This window comes from Nicotiana tabacum, chromosome 19 (genome assembly GCF_000715075.1).
Source record: "Nicotiana tabacum cultivar K326 chromosome 19, ASM71507v2, whole genome shotgun sequence".
Lineage (NCBI taxonomy): Eukaryota > Viridiplantae > Streptophyta > Magnoliopsida > Solanales > Solanaceae > Nicotiana > Nicotiana tabacum.
Window position 1 is genome coordinate 109826057 of NC_134098.1, and position 16231 is coordinate 109842287.

The following is a 16231-nucleotide window of genomic DNA, read 5'->3' on the forward strand; positions in this document are numbered from 1 at the left end:
TAGACCGGTTCCTACCCACTCCGGAGTACCATAGCATATCGGGAATAAGGGGGGACTTAATGGACGTAACCACTCGATCAATATACAGTTGAGAAGGCCGATTACAGATGCTACAGGTGTTGAAGCGATCCTGGTCAGGGAAGGCTAAGACAACGCCTCACATATGGGTAGTAAGAGGGCGCTTATGCCCTGGCGGTGGGGCCTTATGGGGAAGGGCCCTGCCCAATAGGGACAACACACCCCCCACTTCAAGAGCACCTCTGTATCGACTGAATCACTATTTTGGTCTAGTCGGTGGAACCGGTGACCCACGTGAGCTGGTTAGATGCATGGGGCAGAGTGCTCGTAGTACCTCATTTGATTGATCCAGTCATTTCTTAGCTTCGGTAGTGAATCACCTACTAAAGGGGCAGTCCTGCATGCCTTATATGAGGCTACTAAGGCAGGCGGTGGACTCTTTCATTAGGTAAGGGAAAAAGGGGCCTAAGCATGGCAAATGCCGTACACTCGAGTGGCAAATGAAAGCGAGACCTGACCTTTTTTTTTCCAGGCCTGTTCGGACATATGGTTCCCGCGGAAGATCTAGTTGGTGAACCGTGTGATGGGAAGCTTTCCTGCATGGTTTGGAGAGAACTGAATTAGAATGAGAGGTTTACCACCACATTATTGCATGCAAGGGGAGCTCGCTCGATTCGCAGATTGGTCCGACTCATAATTCACTTCTGACCCTGTGTTCGATAGCTTGACCGTAGTGATGTTAATTGTGGTTACATTCATAAGTAGCTTGGTCCCTCTTTATTCCATTTCATATATGTCTGAGGATCCGCACAGCCCTCGATTTATGTGTTATTTATCCATTCCTACTTTTTTTATGGCAATGTTGGTGACTGGAGATAACTCTCTTCAATTATTCCTGGGATGGGAGGGAGTAGGTCTTGCTTCATATTTGTTAATTCATTTCTAGTTTACACGACATCAGGCATATAAAGCAGCTATAAAAGCTATGCTTGTCACTCGAGTAGGTGATTTTGGATTAGCTCCTGGGAGTTTTGGTTGTTCTACTCTATTTCAAACAGTAGACTTTTCAACCTTCTTTGCTCGTGCTAGTGCCCCCAAAAATTTTTGGGTTTCTTCCAATATGAGATTGAATGCCATGACTCTTATTTGTATTTTACTTTTTATTGGTGCTATTGGGAAATCTGCACAGATAGGATCGCATACTTGGTCACCTGATGCTATGGAGGGTCCCACTCCAGTATCCGCTTTGATTTATGTAACTACTATGGTAACAGATGGCATTTTCATGATAGCAAGGTGCTCCCCTTTATTTGAATACCCACCTACAGCTTTGATTGTTATTACTTTTGCACGAGCTACGACATCATTCCTTGTGGAAACCACTGGAATATTACAGAATGATCTAAAGAGGGTCATAGCTTATTCAACTTAAAGCCAATTAGGCTATATGATCTTTGCTTGCGGAATCTCTAACTATTCGGTTCACGTCTTTCACTTAATGAATCACGTGTTTACTATTCTTGAGTGCAGGTTCGATGATTCATGCCATGTCGGATGAGCAAGATATGCAGAAGATGAGGGGCTTGCCTCCTCATTTCCTTTTACCTATGCCATGATGCTCATGGGCAGCTTATCTCTAATTGGATTTCCTTTTCTAACCGGATTTTATTCTAAAGATGTGATCTTAGAGCTCGCTTACACTAAGTATACCATCAGTGCGAACTTTGCTTGCTGGTTGAGAAGTGTCTCTGTCCTTTTCACTTCGTATTACTTCTTTCGTTCACTTTTTCTAACATTTCTAGTACCAACTAATTCATTCGGGCGAGACATCTTTCGATGTCATGATGCGCACATTCCTTTAATACTTCTGGCTCTCGGGAGTCTCTTTTTAGTATACATGGACAAAGTGTGATTTGTTAGCCCATAAGTAAGTACTGTGAGGAAGCGACTGTTGCTCACCCGACACGATCTTACGAGGTCACAATTCACCCAACACGATCATCCGGGGTGAACAAGAATTGGGGATCGGATGTGGGCGAAATTCCCGCCAATGGCTAAGATACTTAGTCGACTCTCTCCCTCTTTGAGGGTGTCCCGACCCCTATGAGCGAGCAAAAAAGGGAGGAGGAAAGAGGCCCCGGTGAACTGTCATAATTAGTAAACGAGTGTAAGCTTCGCTGCCTGACAGTATGGAGTACTGACCACACTGAGGGACAGGCATTCAAGCGAAGGACGAGAACGAGCGGAATCAATGTGTTCAAATTTCTGGCCTTGCACTGACCATCCAATAGACCATGGACTAAACGACCACTACCTGAAAGGACTATGTACAGGGGACCCCCCCCACAAGGTACATCTCGCGCCTATGGGCCACTATAACTATCCAAGAAGACACTCGAAACTGGAAGGAGAAACAAACCCACCCGGTGGACTGCCGAGGGAAAAGTCCTACGACACAGGAGCGAGATTCTCTAAAAAACCAAGGTCGTGGGTGACCAAGATGGCCCTCTTAGAGACATGGGATCTCGGCAGGAAATGCGAAGGTTGCAACAAGCCAGCCAGCCAAAGAGAATCAACTAGTTTAGTTCTGATCTCAGTAGGATCGTAGTAGGGAATACCCTAACCCTGGGAACCGGGGCCTGGCCATCCTTCATTTGCGGTCAACGTTCCGGCTTTGTTTGTCGATAGCTGAATGTTTCCATCTTGTTTGATTCATGATCGCATATGCAAACCTTATCCCGTGGGCTTTAGCAAACATTTTTCATTCTTCACCCGATCGTTAGTAACCTTTACAAAGTCAACCTAACCGGTTACCTTTTCCAAGGCGCTAAATAGGCCTTCGCCCTTATGCCTTTATATATAATAGAAGAAAATTAGATAGTTGTATATAGAATTAGCCAGATCCTCTAAAGCATGAACATAATCGCCTTTGTTCTGATGGCCTAGCGAGTGTCTTTTTTTTTCAAAGGCGGTCCTTTTCTTTCCTCGGACCGATGACTCGCTTGTTCAGTACTGCTAACTATTATAGGAGGATGTTGCCCCCTCGGGACTACCAACGACTTTATTTGTTGAAGCTCGTGCAAGTTAGGTTATGGTTGTATTGGTTGCAAGCAGAACATAGGCACTTTAGATGTATGTTGACCATGCACTCTCACTTCGTCTAATGTCGTATGTATGATAGAGGTAGTGTGGTGATTGACCTCAATGCTAATAGTGATCCGCAAGGTTCAACAAATGAATGAAGCTATGATCGTACCCGGATAGAGATGATGGTCTTCCACTGATGTCTCCAAGTCGGCCATAATATAATAGATAGGCGAAGCAGTCAATAGCAGTCTGTTCTAGCATATCGATAGATAGCGTGTTTCTTCCAAGCTCAAACCATTTAAAACAGAATTGCTACCTTTTTATTGTTATTGATAGAATGGTATTTTATGCCCCTGTCAAATATAGTAGAGAGGGAGAATTGGAAGAGAAAAGGAAAACGAGCAAAAGATTGACAAGTGTAATGGTGGTAGAATGACTGACACGTTGACTGCATTTGATACTAGAAAACAAAACCCAAGCAATCTAACCTAACCCCAAGGGCAGAACCCAACCGAAAGGCACTAGACAGACTAAGGGAAAGCGAGTTAAAGAAAGCAGTTGGCCCTATGTGTAAAACCATGCCGCGGGAGAGTCGTTCTCCAATGAGAATAAAGAAATTTTATGGCCAAGACAAGAAAAGAACTCACCCTTTGACACTAAGGGATAAGACCTGATTGTTGGCGATGACTTGGTGAAGGGAATCTATGAGAGAAGGTTCTCGAACTGGGTTACGACCGAATAGAGAGCGGAACCAATGAGTTCGGTCGAACAAGGTAACAAGTCTAAAGGAAGGATCAACCTTGAAAGGAATGGACGGGCGTAGGCTTAATAGTGAATGCAGACCCCCCTGCTTATAGATATGAGATCAATGACTTGAATAAAAGTCTTAGCCCTTAAAAGGCGTTGCGAAGAGAGATCGAAGACGAAGATTTTCTCATGCAGTGCGGGTACTGGATGGAAAAGATAGATAAAGGAACAACCCACCGGAAGGGCATACCTCAAGGGGCACCAATCTCCCCCGACAAAGATCTATCTAAGTGAAGCTGACATATGGATAGAAAGAAAGATGCAGGAAAGGCAAATTAAAGAAGAAAGAAAAATTTGCTTTGGGAGTGTGATCTAGGCAGACGGGGAGTACGCAGCCGAACAACTGCTAGGGTTTCCATCAGTGATAGCTGAACTAATCAGATGGGCCGCCCCAAACCTTACGCTGAGATTTAAATCAGAAATCAAGATCAGGTCCTGGCTATCCGAAAAATGCAAACTGAAGCAGAAGATCACAAAATACAACACAACATGGGGGTCGTTAGACCGTAGATTGCGTGAAGGAAGAAGCTAATCAATCAGAGCTAAGACAGGGAGGAGAGGCGAAAGGGACATTTTCGAGCCTGTAAGCAGAACACAACAACGGCTTTTCAACCGTTGCGCGCTAGCTTATAGTTTAAGGGTATAGTAGGGGTGCCCCTTTCTCAATCCTTTATATAATATAAGGTAAGCTTTTTGGAACCCTAATTTTGGAGTTTTCCCCAACCAACCTATACCTTACTAATAAAAAGTGGCTTCCCTTTTTCAGCTGCATTGCACTGCCGCATAAACAATGGATCCGCTGGGCTGGATGAGCAACCTTCTATCTGGCCTCTGTACTAGTAGTAGAGTGGCTTGCTACTTTCAATCAGAAAAGGAATATTGAGCAAGGAAAAGGAGAAAGAAGTAGACCCCTATTCTCTGCCACCACCGCATATGTAGAAAAAGAAGGAGCGGCGAAGGAAGAACAATTGTTTGACTTTGCCACGTTAGGTAGCGGGTTTGGCTAGGTAACATAATGGAAATGTATCGGACTGCAGATCCTAGAATGACGGTTCGACCCCGTCCTTGGCCTCGAGTAGTGGTGAGCAGCAAGGAACTTGTTTCAATCAAATGGCATAGTATTAGGGTAGGAGGCTTTCCTTTGTTATAGAAATCCACCGACAACATTCTAGAACTTCCAAACCAAAGAAATGCAAGACGAGAAGGAGCTTTTTACATTACGCTTCAATAGAATAAATTCAGTAGGGGTTGAATAGGCCCTAGGGTCGGTCGAAGGTGCTGACCTTTAATCCAGCCAGCTCATAACAAAATGTTAAACCAATCTTAGGGATGACACAACCGAATTGGTTGAGGAAAAGGAAACCCCATAGACTAAGAACTCCCACCCCCAAAAGCGGAGACTGAAGAACCGCTACGTTGTCGAGGACGCGTTCAAAGAGGAGGCGGGAAGGCGAACGGGAACCGACCAACTAGTATCAATAAACATTGAAGAAGGGATGGTTCTTGTAGATGATGTTAATAAGTTATGTTGCATGATTTCTTTGTGTGTTCTTAAAGTTTAGGGATAATGCCGCTTTTATTATTTCATAAATATCTCTTTCCGAACAGATTTCCCCATCATTAATGGGATGTTCAGGATGAATCCAATAAAAAAAAAAAGAAAAATTCGATTTTCATAATAGCTTTTCTTATGACACAAGATTGTTCTGTTCCGGGATTGTAGTGAATAAAGAGGGCCATCTCTTGTTAACCTAGTACAAGAAAGTAATAGAAGAGAGTTAGTACTCATTTAATTGACCTCCTTTTCGAAGTCAATTAATTTCTTTCTTTTACTTTTATTTTGTTCAAGTTGCTTCAGTGAATGAAAATGCTCAATAAAGCGGGCAGGTCTTACTAGCCCGTCAGGTCAGTATGTCTTCCACTAATTGGTCTTGACCGCATCTTCCCCTGGAGGAGTAGTAGCATTGTTTTCTCTATGGGCAGATGACATAGGGATTATAAAACACGGCTGATCACTTGACTCAGGTTCTTCTTGTTGATGACTCAAGGTTTTCTTGGTTGGGTCATGAAAATCGGGTTGATTTGAAAATCAAGTAACATCCATAGAGACATACTTTCTTTTTGTAATGGGATCAAAGAATTTTGTGATGTCGGATAACCAGTGAAGACACATCTCACAGCTCTAGGATCCAATTTATCATGAGAGGTCCCGGTTACATAGACATAACACACACCCAAAAATGGAAGATATAGATCAAGAATCTATTAACAAATTTACGAATCCCAATCCTAGAAATATAGCATCCCACTTTTCTTGACTACCTAGGACTTTGATACATTTAGAAATTAGGTAGAAGAATTAAGTTTGTAGCATTAGGATTTAACACTTGTACAGGTCCCTTTCAATACTACGGAAAGTATCCCTACTAATCAGGTAAACCTAGGTTAACACTGCTTCAGACCATAAAGACTTTTGAAGATTCATCTCAAAGGAAGGTGCCCTAATAACTTCCAATAAATGTATCGTTTTCAATTCTGCAACCCCATTTTGTTGTGGGGTGTATTGGCATGTCATTAGAGACTCAATACCTTGCTTTTTCAAATACACCAGCAACGGTTTCTAGGAGATATACTTTCTACCATTATATGACTTAAGTCTTTTTATAGAAGCATTGTATGGAGTTTTAACAGACTTTTGATACAAAGGAAGGATAAAACTAATCTCATCCTTAGATATTTATTGATAAACAATAGTAAGACGAGAGAAGGAATCCAAAAAAGTCACAAAATAATTATAACCCGATAAAGAAATATAAGAGGTAGGCCCCTGTACATCAGAGTAAACTAACTCAAATAGTACACTACAATGACTCTCACTATAGGAATATTACATTAGAATATGCTTAGCCCTCTTACATACATAAGACTGCAAGTCAGACACACCTGATTCAAATAAACTAGGAACTAAGACTCGAACCTTTGACACATGAACATGCCCTAATCTACGATGCCATAACTCGACATCATTATAAGAAGAAGCATTCAAGGCCTATGTGGAAGACATAAGAGCAGAAGTCTCAAGGAATTTTTGTAGAGCCCCTTGTCCTCACGTCCACTCTCGAGGATCCCCCCGTCCTCGGGTCCTGAAAAAGACATCGATCAGAGACGAAACTTATATTGGTGTTCAGGCTTTTTTTGTTAAAGAGCTCACAGACAAGGGATTAAAAGACGGAACATCAAAAAGATAATTCAAGGGTAAGGACGAGATGGTTTTCTTTCACAGTACCACTCCCAACAATGGGAGTAGTAGAGCCATCAGCAAGCTTTAGCTTACCCAATGATGTTGTTGGGTTAAGTGAAGAGAAAATGGTACTCATACCAGAGTAGTGATCAATAGCACTACTATCAATGATACATTATCCACTACTCGAGGCTAGAAGGGCGGAATGTTTTCTACCTCTTTGCACAAAAAGAGACTGAGATGACGAAGTGGATGCGCCTTGATTTCCTCCAACTCCTTACTTAATGCCGCAATGGAGTCCTCGCTCCTTCCTTTATAACAGAAAGCATTCATACTATATTCGACTTGAATGTGTTAAGCATATAACCATTCATCACATTCATCTGACTTTCAATTCAATCTCTGAGGAAGAGAAAGATATAGTTTATATACAGAAGAAACCTAGTTTTGAGTTATATGAAGGACCAGAAGAAGATAGGAGAACTGGGCATTCACAAGACTGCTTTGATTCTCATCATGATAAATTCTTGTAGTAAGTGGGTGGTTGATAAACATGTATTATTGGGAGGGGGAAGCAGGTAATGGATACCGTTCTTGCACCCGAGCCTAAAGTTGGTAGGTCAAATCCCTCTGTCCAAGTGATTGAGTTAAAGCTTTGGGCATAGAGCGGAGTGAGCCTGGGGAGAGGAGTAAATAGTGTTTCTATTCAAATCCCTACTCAACACGGTGCCTTAAGGAGAATCCGAAGCTCGTTGCTAGCAGAAGTAGCACGACAAAGAGCAAAACAAAGCATTCACAAAGAAATGGTGTAAGCAGAATGGAATGCACAATGGTTAGCGACTGCCCGAGGAGTGATCCCTCTCTTATTTTCCCTTTTTAAAGATAAGAAAGGAGACAATAAGTCTGTCAATATTGAAGCTTCTGCTTTTGGCAGCGATTAGGCAAGTGATACCATATGCAGGTCCGCACCTATATAGTGCAGGGTGCGTTAAGGCGAGTTGATGAGCTAATACGGCTAGCTTACTTTTCATATGTATGTGGAGGGAACTGACATTAAGTACTAGGGCCAGCCATAAAGGAATAGGTTTGAATGTTGATATATATGATCTTTTAGCAGACCTTTCCAAACCATGCTTCGCAATCAAGCTAGAAAAAAGACTAAGCAAGTGTTGTCCTAATGAATTGGCGGATAGTTTAGTATAACATTCATTCCTGACCACCGCTGCCTACTTAAGACTGGAAGCTAGTAGTGAGACTTCTATTCTGCTGCCCTATCTAGTAAGAGCCTCTAAAGCTATGTTTGGCATAATCAATATAATAGTTGGGCTCAGCTTTACTGAAGAAGAAGAGGCGAAGTCTCAACTACCAGACTACTACTATACCAAACGTACTCCAAGAGTGGATTAGTTGAGTGACTAGACTGATACTCTAAACGAAACCAATACTATCAAAAAGAAAGTAACAAAAATCATAAGAGAAGAAAAGTTCATAGAAGGTTGGGAAATAGTACGCCCGGTTCACTAGGTTCTATCACTGTAGGGCCCAATCATACTCAAAAGAAGAGTTTGATCCTAGCTCAGAAGAAACGCTAGCTATATGCTTAACACATGCAAGTCGAACGTGTTTTCGGGGAGCTGGGCAGAAGGAAAAGAGGCTCCTAGCTACAAGTAGCTTGTATCGCCCAAGAGGTGAGAAAAGTTGAGAACAAAGTGGAGAATGGGTGCCTAACGCGTGGGAATCTACCGAACAGTTCGGGCCAAATCCTAAAGAAAGCTAAAAAGCGCTGTTTGATGAGACTTTGTAGTATTAGGTAGTTGGTCAGGTAAAGGGTGACCAAGCCAATGATGCTTAGCTGGTCTTTTAGGATGATCAGCCACACTGGGATTGAGACACGACCCAGACTCTGACCGGGGAGGGGGGGGGATGGGGGGCAGCAGTGGGGAATCTTGGACACTGGGCGAAAGCCCGATCCAGCAATATCGTGTGAGTGAAGAAGGGCAATGCCTTTTGTAAATCTCTTTCGTCGAGTGCGCGATCATGACAGGACTCGAGGAAGAAGCCCCGACTAACTCTGTGCCAGCCGCTGCGGTAAGACGGGGGAGGGGGGAGGGGTTAGGTGTTCTTCGTAATTACTGGGCGTAAAGGGCACGTACACGGTAAATCAGGTTAAAAGTGAAAGCCGCCAAAAACGGTCGGAATGCTCTCAAAACCAGAGGATAGTGGAATTTCATTTGTAGGGGTGAAATCCGGAGATCTACGAAGGAACGCCAAAAGCAAAGGCAGCTCTCTAGGTCCCTACCGATACTGAGGTGCGAATGCATGGGGATCAAACACGATTAGATACCCTGGTAGTCCATGCCATAAACGATGAGTGTTCTCCCTTAGTCTACACATATCAGGGGTCCAGCTAACGCGTGAAACACTCCACCCGGGGACTACAGTCGCAAGACCGAAACTCAAAAGAATTGATGGGGGCCTGCACAAGTGGTGGAGCATGTGTTTTAATTCGATACAACATGCAAAACCTTACCATCCCTTGACATATAAACAAGAAAACCTGTCCTTAACGAGATGGTGCTGACTTTCATACAGGTGCTGCATGGCTGTCGTCAGCTCGTGTCGTGAGAGAAACCCTCATTTTGTGTTGCTGATACATGCGCCTAAGGAGAAAGTCTTTGCAACCAAAGTGAGCCAAGTGACGTGCTAGCGCTACTAATTGAGTGCCAACACCTAGCTGTACTGTCAGTAAGAAGGTAGTCGACGCCTTTCGAAGCACTTTCTATTTCTACATAGAAAGGTCCTTTATCGCTTGGTTAGTGAAGTCATGTTTTTGGCCTTATCTTGTTGGTGACGACGACATCGAGTTGACGGCAGAGAAAGACTCGGCATTCAAGCGAGCCACCCGGTGGTGTGGTACATAGTGGGTTTAGTATGCCCCGCCCAAACAAAAGGCTCTAAAACAAACAAAAAGGTGCGTGACGCACTCATGAAGGATTGCCATTGATATACTGGAGGAAGGTGGGGATGACGTCAAGTCCGCATGGCCCTTATGGGTTGGGTCACACATGTGATGCAATGCCAATTACAATGGGAAGCAAGGCTGTAAGGCGGAGTGAATCTGGAAAGATTGCCTCAGTTCGGATTGTTCTCTATAACTCAGGAACATGAAGTTGGAATAGCTAGTAATCGCAGATCAGCATGCCGCAGTGAATATGTACCCGAGCCCTGTACACACCTCCCATCACACCCTGGGAATTGGTTTCGCCCGAAGCATCGGACCAATGATCACCCATGACTTCTGTGGCACACTAGTGCCACAAAGGCCTTTGGTGGTCTTATTGGCGCATACCACGGTGGGGTCTTCGACTGGGGTGAAGTCGTAACAAGGTAGCCGTAGGGGAACCTGTGGCTGGATTGAATCTTTCGCGATGGAAATGCACTCTTCCCCCAACTTTCCAACATAGGGGGCTAGCTTGCTTCCACTGGTGGAGGGCGGGCGAAGGGTCCAAAGGACACGTAGCCAGGGGCGAGTCAAAAATAGAATTTTTCCGTTTTCCTTCTTGTTCGTCAATCGGAAATCAAGACAAAGCGGTCACTATGGTAAGACGTGAAAAAACCCGATCCCATTTCTATCTCGATATGTGGAATCGTCTTGTGCCATATGTACTGAGATTGTTCGGGAGACATGGTCCAAGCCCGGTGAAAAAAAAGCATAAGAAGAGTCCGATAATGGCCGGTCTTTAAAGGCCCGTAAGAAAGAGGCTTAAGTCATCGATGGAAATCCGATAACGCTTTTCTTTATGCTCCACGAGCAAGGAGCGAGCTAAGTAAATCTTACATGAAAATGAGTGAGATTATATTATTTTTCCTTTGTAGTTTTTGTTTTGTCATTCTTTTTCCTTTGTCTCTATTATCCAAAAACTTAACAAAATACGTATCATTACATCCTCGTAATTTTTATTTTTCAATTTCGAAACAACTATCGTTTGTGAGTGTAGGTTGTGACGGGGCTATACTGTGGCTAGTAAGTCATTTCGTTTGCATTTTATTCGACGATACCAAAAAACACAACAATGATTTGTTTTATGGACAGTTATATTATTTCCAATCCAAATGAGGTAGTGCCTAATGTCACCGGGAGCGAGTTGGTAGGGGGACCTGAGATCTTGAGAATGGATCAATGAGATCCTGATGCTCCGCCAGCCATTCCTCATGCTGAACAAGCTATGGGGGGTCTGGATCTAGCCTTGCAATGGGGGCCTCCGATCCCAACAAAAGAGGCCCCCAAAAGAGAGCTTTCGACCTTTCTTTATTCCTTTGGAAATAGGGAAGTTAAAAGGGATGTCTTGAAAGGGACAATAAAGAAACTCGACTTGAACAGCGCGTCCCCAGAAAAGCTTTTTTATTAGGATCCAACAACTTATGCAGGAACTTTCCAACAGACCGGTTGCTTCTTCCACAGCTAAGAAGGCTTTATTGAAAGCTTTAAAGAGTTAGAGAAAGGGGACGGATGAGCGTTGGATAATGGAAAGAGGTAGAATTGCTCGGGACCTAGTGATCCATTATTTTTCTTTTATACAGGTAGGTTTAGGCAGAGACTCTACTGCTTGAAGTGAAGAATCAAACGTCGTCGTTCGTTAGACAAGGACAACAAGTTGTGCATCTCTGGTGTTCTACTCGTGGGGAGAGGAATGCGAGAAAGTGGGGTACTCTCACCTGTGCTCACTTCTGTTTTAGATGTCAGATTTGATTACCAATTGGTGCTCAACAGAAGGGTGGAAAACCTCTGATAGGTGAGGCAGATTTAATGCTACACCCTTTCCTTAGCGCCTCCCTCTAGGCGGGGCTGACAACCAAAGGATGCACGGGGTGAAGTTGCCACCATGAAATAAGGATTGGAAGGGTTGAGGATAGAGTTTCTTTTCCATTTCTAAGGTAGTAGGCAAGAGCTATAGCAGCTTACGATGCAGTTGATTCAGAAACATACGCTAGGGCAGTTGGGTGGGGAGTCAAATCGGGCCAACGGTCCTGCTACGCTTTATACTAAGAGAGTGTGGTTAGGTATGACTCCGTTATAGGGCTAGTACGCCGAGCAACTTCAAATTATGCTGTGCCGGTGCACAAAGCAAGCACACTTCGAATTCTTTAGTTTGTCTATCATTGCCCATGTTGGGTTGACACCTTTTTTTAGGCAAGAAGACCACTAGTTGAATTATTAAACTCTAAAGACTAACTGAAAAAATGGTACTACTCTTCTTCCTCCACTACTGATATTGACTGAATTGTTGATATGATAGCAGGGAAAGTTGAGTGTATATCCGGAGAAAGAAAAAACCTTTTCAGGATGAGACTACGAACCCTAATGGAGCCAATGAGAAAGCAGTTGCAGGCCAGTGTAGGCTTGCTCCGCACAAGTTACATCTGGGCCTTATATTGATATTCTTTTCAATTCATTTTTCAATTTCTTCGGTCCGGGTACCACGCAATCCGTTTAGATCTATTTTAGTTACCAATGAAATGGATTACGGGCAACTATCCGTCTAAGTGGTTAATCTGACAAGTCAATTTTCAATGCGATGCATCCGTGAAATGGGACGCAGATCTACCCGAACTTAGTCATGTCTTATTAAATATGGTGGCGAATCATGCAACTCTTACAGATAGATGGGATAGGAAGGAAGAACTACTGATAGCAATTGCAGCTGCTTCTTTTCGATCGATATACAAGCAGTTGGGCGCGAAGCTTTCTTCGTGAAAAAGCTCATCCTTGTCAATATAGGACCGTCTTTCATTCTGCTTTTACTTATTTTTTTATATCTCTCATTTTCTAAATTTTTTCATTGTCTTTAGTACTATCTGGCATCATACCTCGTGGTGCTTACACCTCTCGCCTATTGGAACACCAACCTAATCTTGAAAGTTGAAGTGGGTTTGGGGAATGGAAGAACAAGAACATCTTCTTTACCACAAAAAAATGGTAGCATAAGAACCTTCTTCACTCATGCTTGTCATCTACTCGTGAATACCGTCCAGTCAAGTGTTTATTCTTTCATTCTTAAATATGGGTGCTAACTAGATTCCCCATGTTATATGCGAGGTCAATAAAATTCTCCAGAGATTGAGTTTCTGATTATAATGACCACCTAAAGTTGGATTTCCAGTTGTAGTTTATAGTTTGGGGTGTCAATTGTAGCATAGTTGCTTAGTCGTCCTTCCTCTTACGTATTATAATTTAGGTGCTTTTTATGCTGCCTTTAGTGGAAAATGGACTTAATGGACAAATAAGGGATAGGCAAGAATCTGTTCTTCAACTCTAGAGAACAGGCGGAAAGAGGTTCATCAGAGCGATAGGGAAAGCTTATATAGGGGTGGGCTTACTATGACAAGTGAAGCCAGGGTTCCCTTTGTTCGGTGTCCGGGGAAGATTAAGGAATCTATTTTGGAAGCGCTTACCAGCCCCTTTACCGATACTAAAGGGAAGCAGGAATTAGACCAATAGGGCACTGCTCTCCGCCTGTCGTAACAACAACAAAAGTCCATACCGGAATTTCATTACCTGATTCCTTAAACACTAAAATGAAGACATTGGTACAAGAGGAGGCTTGAGATACCTCCAGCATAATATACGCTACCATCGGAGAGACGTTAGCCACATCTTAACCCATGGTTGAATAATGAGGTGATCAAGAAAGTCGTGGGCCTCGTTGTAACCACCTACGACAGCTTTGTGGAGTGTTTCGGGTCGAAAACTTGTTCGATATCAAAACTGATCTCAAAACCCTTATATCATCCTTTGAAGAGAAAGGACTTTCTCTATATCTATATCTATGCAACTAGTTCTTTTACTTGCTTCCAAATCCATCCATCTTACTTACCCAAAATCTTGCTTCTAGCTTTGGGCACCTCTAACATAAACAGAAATAGCGTATATACAAGGCTAGCCTTTTCTCTCAAGCATCATGGTATTGGATCCGCTCTTCTGTTAACATGAACATGAATTAGATTCTATTCTAGTTCTTTCTTCTTAAGAGAATACCACACCCGAACCATTCTTAAAACCACCAAGCTCTCTCGAATTAATTCGACTCTTTCTACTTTCGAGCTACACCGGGGGCAAAATCTTTTCCCCACTAAGACGCGCATCTTTATGGCTATATCGTCCTGAAGATGGATGTGACGAGAAGAAGTGGCATTTGGAAGTGTTGCTGACTTAACATTTAGGTTTTGGCATAACAAAGCATGCACTATCTTTTTGCACTTAGGCGCACAGCGTGCCATTGATAATGATTCTACTACGGTGCCACAAATTCGCATGCTAATCCTAAGTAATCGTTGTTGTTCATTAGATTCTGGAGGAACTACTTCGTTAAGATTGGGGAATTGCAGCGATTCTTTTTGAATAGCCAGGATTCTCCCGTCGAGAGTCACTTTGAAAGTATTACCTAAACTCTTCCGACTGAATATGATAAAGCCTATAATACACAGAGCTACTATCATTTCATCGTTATAATTTGAGATCTTCTTCGAACTTGATGTACAAATAGATAAAATAGCATCCAATAGCATCTTTCTAGCCTGTATTTTCGTGGAAGTCAATTTCATTTAGAAATCCCGATCTCTATCTTTCAGCAACTGAACGAGAAGCCGTTTAAGAATAAGAAAGGACTTTAGAATCGGATGCGCTCGCCCAATGAGAAAGGTCGTGACCCTGCCAACCAAGTATCAAAAAGAAAGAAGAGAAAGAAAGGAGAAGAGAACTTCGTATTTTGGTAACTCCCTAGGAGTCATCTTTAACCTTGAATGCTATTAATAGATTCTACAGCAATAGTCCTTCGGACTCGGAAAGTAATAACGAAAATAGCTAACCCGATATCAGATTCCGCATCTGCCACCATTGGAACCAATGAAACAAATGATTGACCCATCATATCATCCGAAGAAACAGAAAATACCAAAAAGTTCGAATTCACAGCTAATAACATTGATTCAATTGGCATTGATATAATAGGAATATTTCATCTATTAAGGAGGATTCCCCGAATACCTGAAATAGAGATAATCATAGAAAATGTGAAATATTTGATAGGATCCATTTAGGGAACGTGGAATGTAAAAGAAATTTAAATATGAAACAATACGTTAGCTCTTCTACTTGAAATATCATTCAATTATTGAAGAAATATGATTTTATATACTCATGTTTCCCTTCCAATACTGCTCCACCGATTGTTGTGCTCGTGTCAACCAAACCCTCAAGTTCCGTAAATTTGCCCTGGGAACATTGGGTTTGTTGGCATTATAGGCAGCTTTGCTGGCGAAGCGGTTAATAATAATTTTGACCATCTCACTTGGTAATGGAAGTTCACTCAAGTTGCGGTGCCATAATCTTCTAACTAGTCGTGCCTTCTCCGATTCAATCAGAGGGCTAATCTGTCCATCCAAGCGATCTTTTTGTTCTTTAGTCTTGGCCAATTCATGTTTATCCAAGGCTCTTTCGATCTCGGACTGATCCCCTGGATCTTCTTCAGCCGCGGGAAGACTTGGTTCGGTCGAAGAACTAACACCCCTTCCAGCGTCTCTGCCGTAAAGAGGAATGTCCTCCATTAAAGAAAGTGGCCAATCGAGGGAATCGAGAAATGGAATGATCCAAGTAAAGAAAAGGTTCATAAGAAATAGAGAAATGAAAAGTACTGCCAAACTCTTGAAAAATCTATGAAAAATCGAAGAGAGACGACGAAGGATATTCATGATATTTCGAGTGTGATCAGACAACCAAAAATCAAACAATAACAGAATTCTACTATTGCGACAACCATCACATAGCTATTCGGAGTTGCACTAAGAGACTTACGATTCCTCAAACTCGCTGAACACTTTCTATATCTATATGTCTTGAGTTAGACAAGCATATGCCTATCTTACCTCCCGGTGGCCTACTTCGGGAGATCTTTCTGAACCGTAACATGGGGAATGTCCTCTCTCTGGCTAGGCTCTATTGGTATGAGGATGCCCTTTCTTTACTAGAGGAGGAGTAAAGAAGACACTTATATATGTAATTTTAGAGGTGAACTAGCTTGG

The 16231-nt window shown here is 42.6% G+C and overlaps 2 pseudogenes; one reads left to right on the plus strand and one right to left on the minus strand.

Annotated features, from left to right (window-relative positions):
* The first annotated feature begins 8711 nt into the window (after positions 1-8711).
* On the plus strand, positions 8712-10573 carry LOC142174047 (18S ribosomal RNA; annotated as a pseudogene).
* Positions 10574-14158: 3585 nt separating this feature from the next.
* LOC142173826 (ATP synthase protein MI25-like) lies at positions 14159-15216 on the minus strand (annotated as a pseudogene).
* Positions 15217-16231: the final 1015 nt, after the last annotated feature.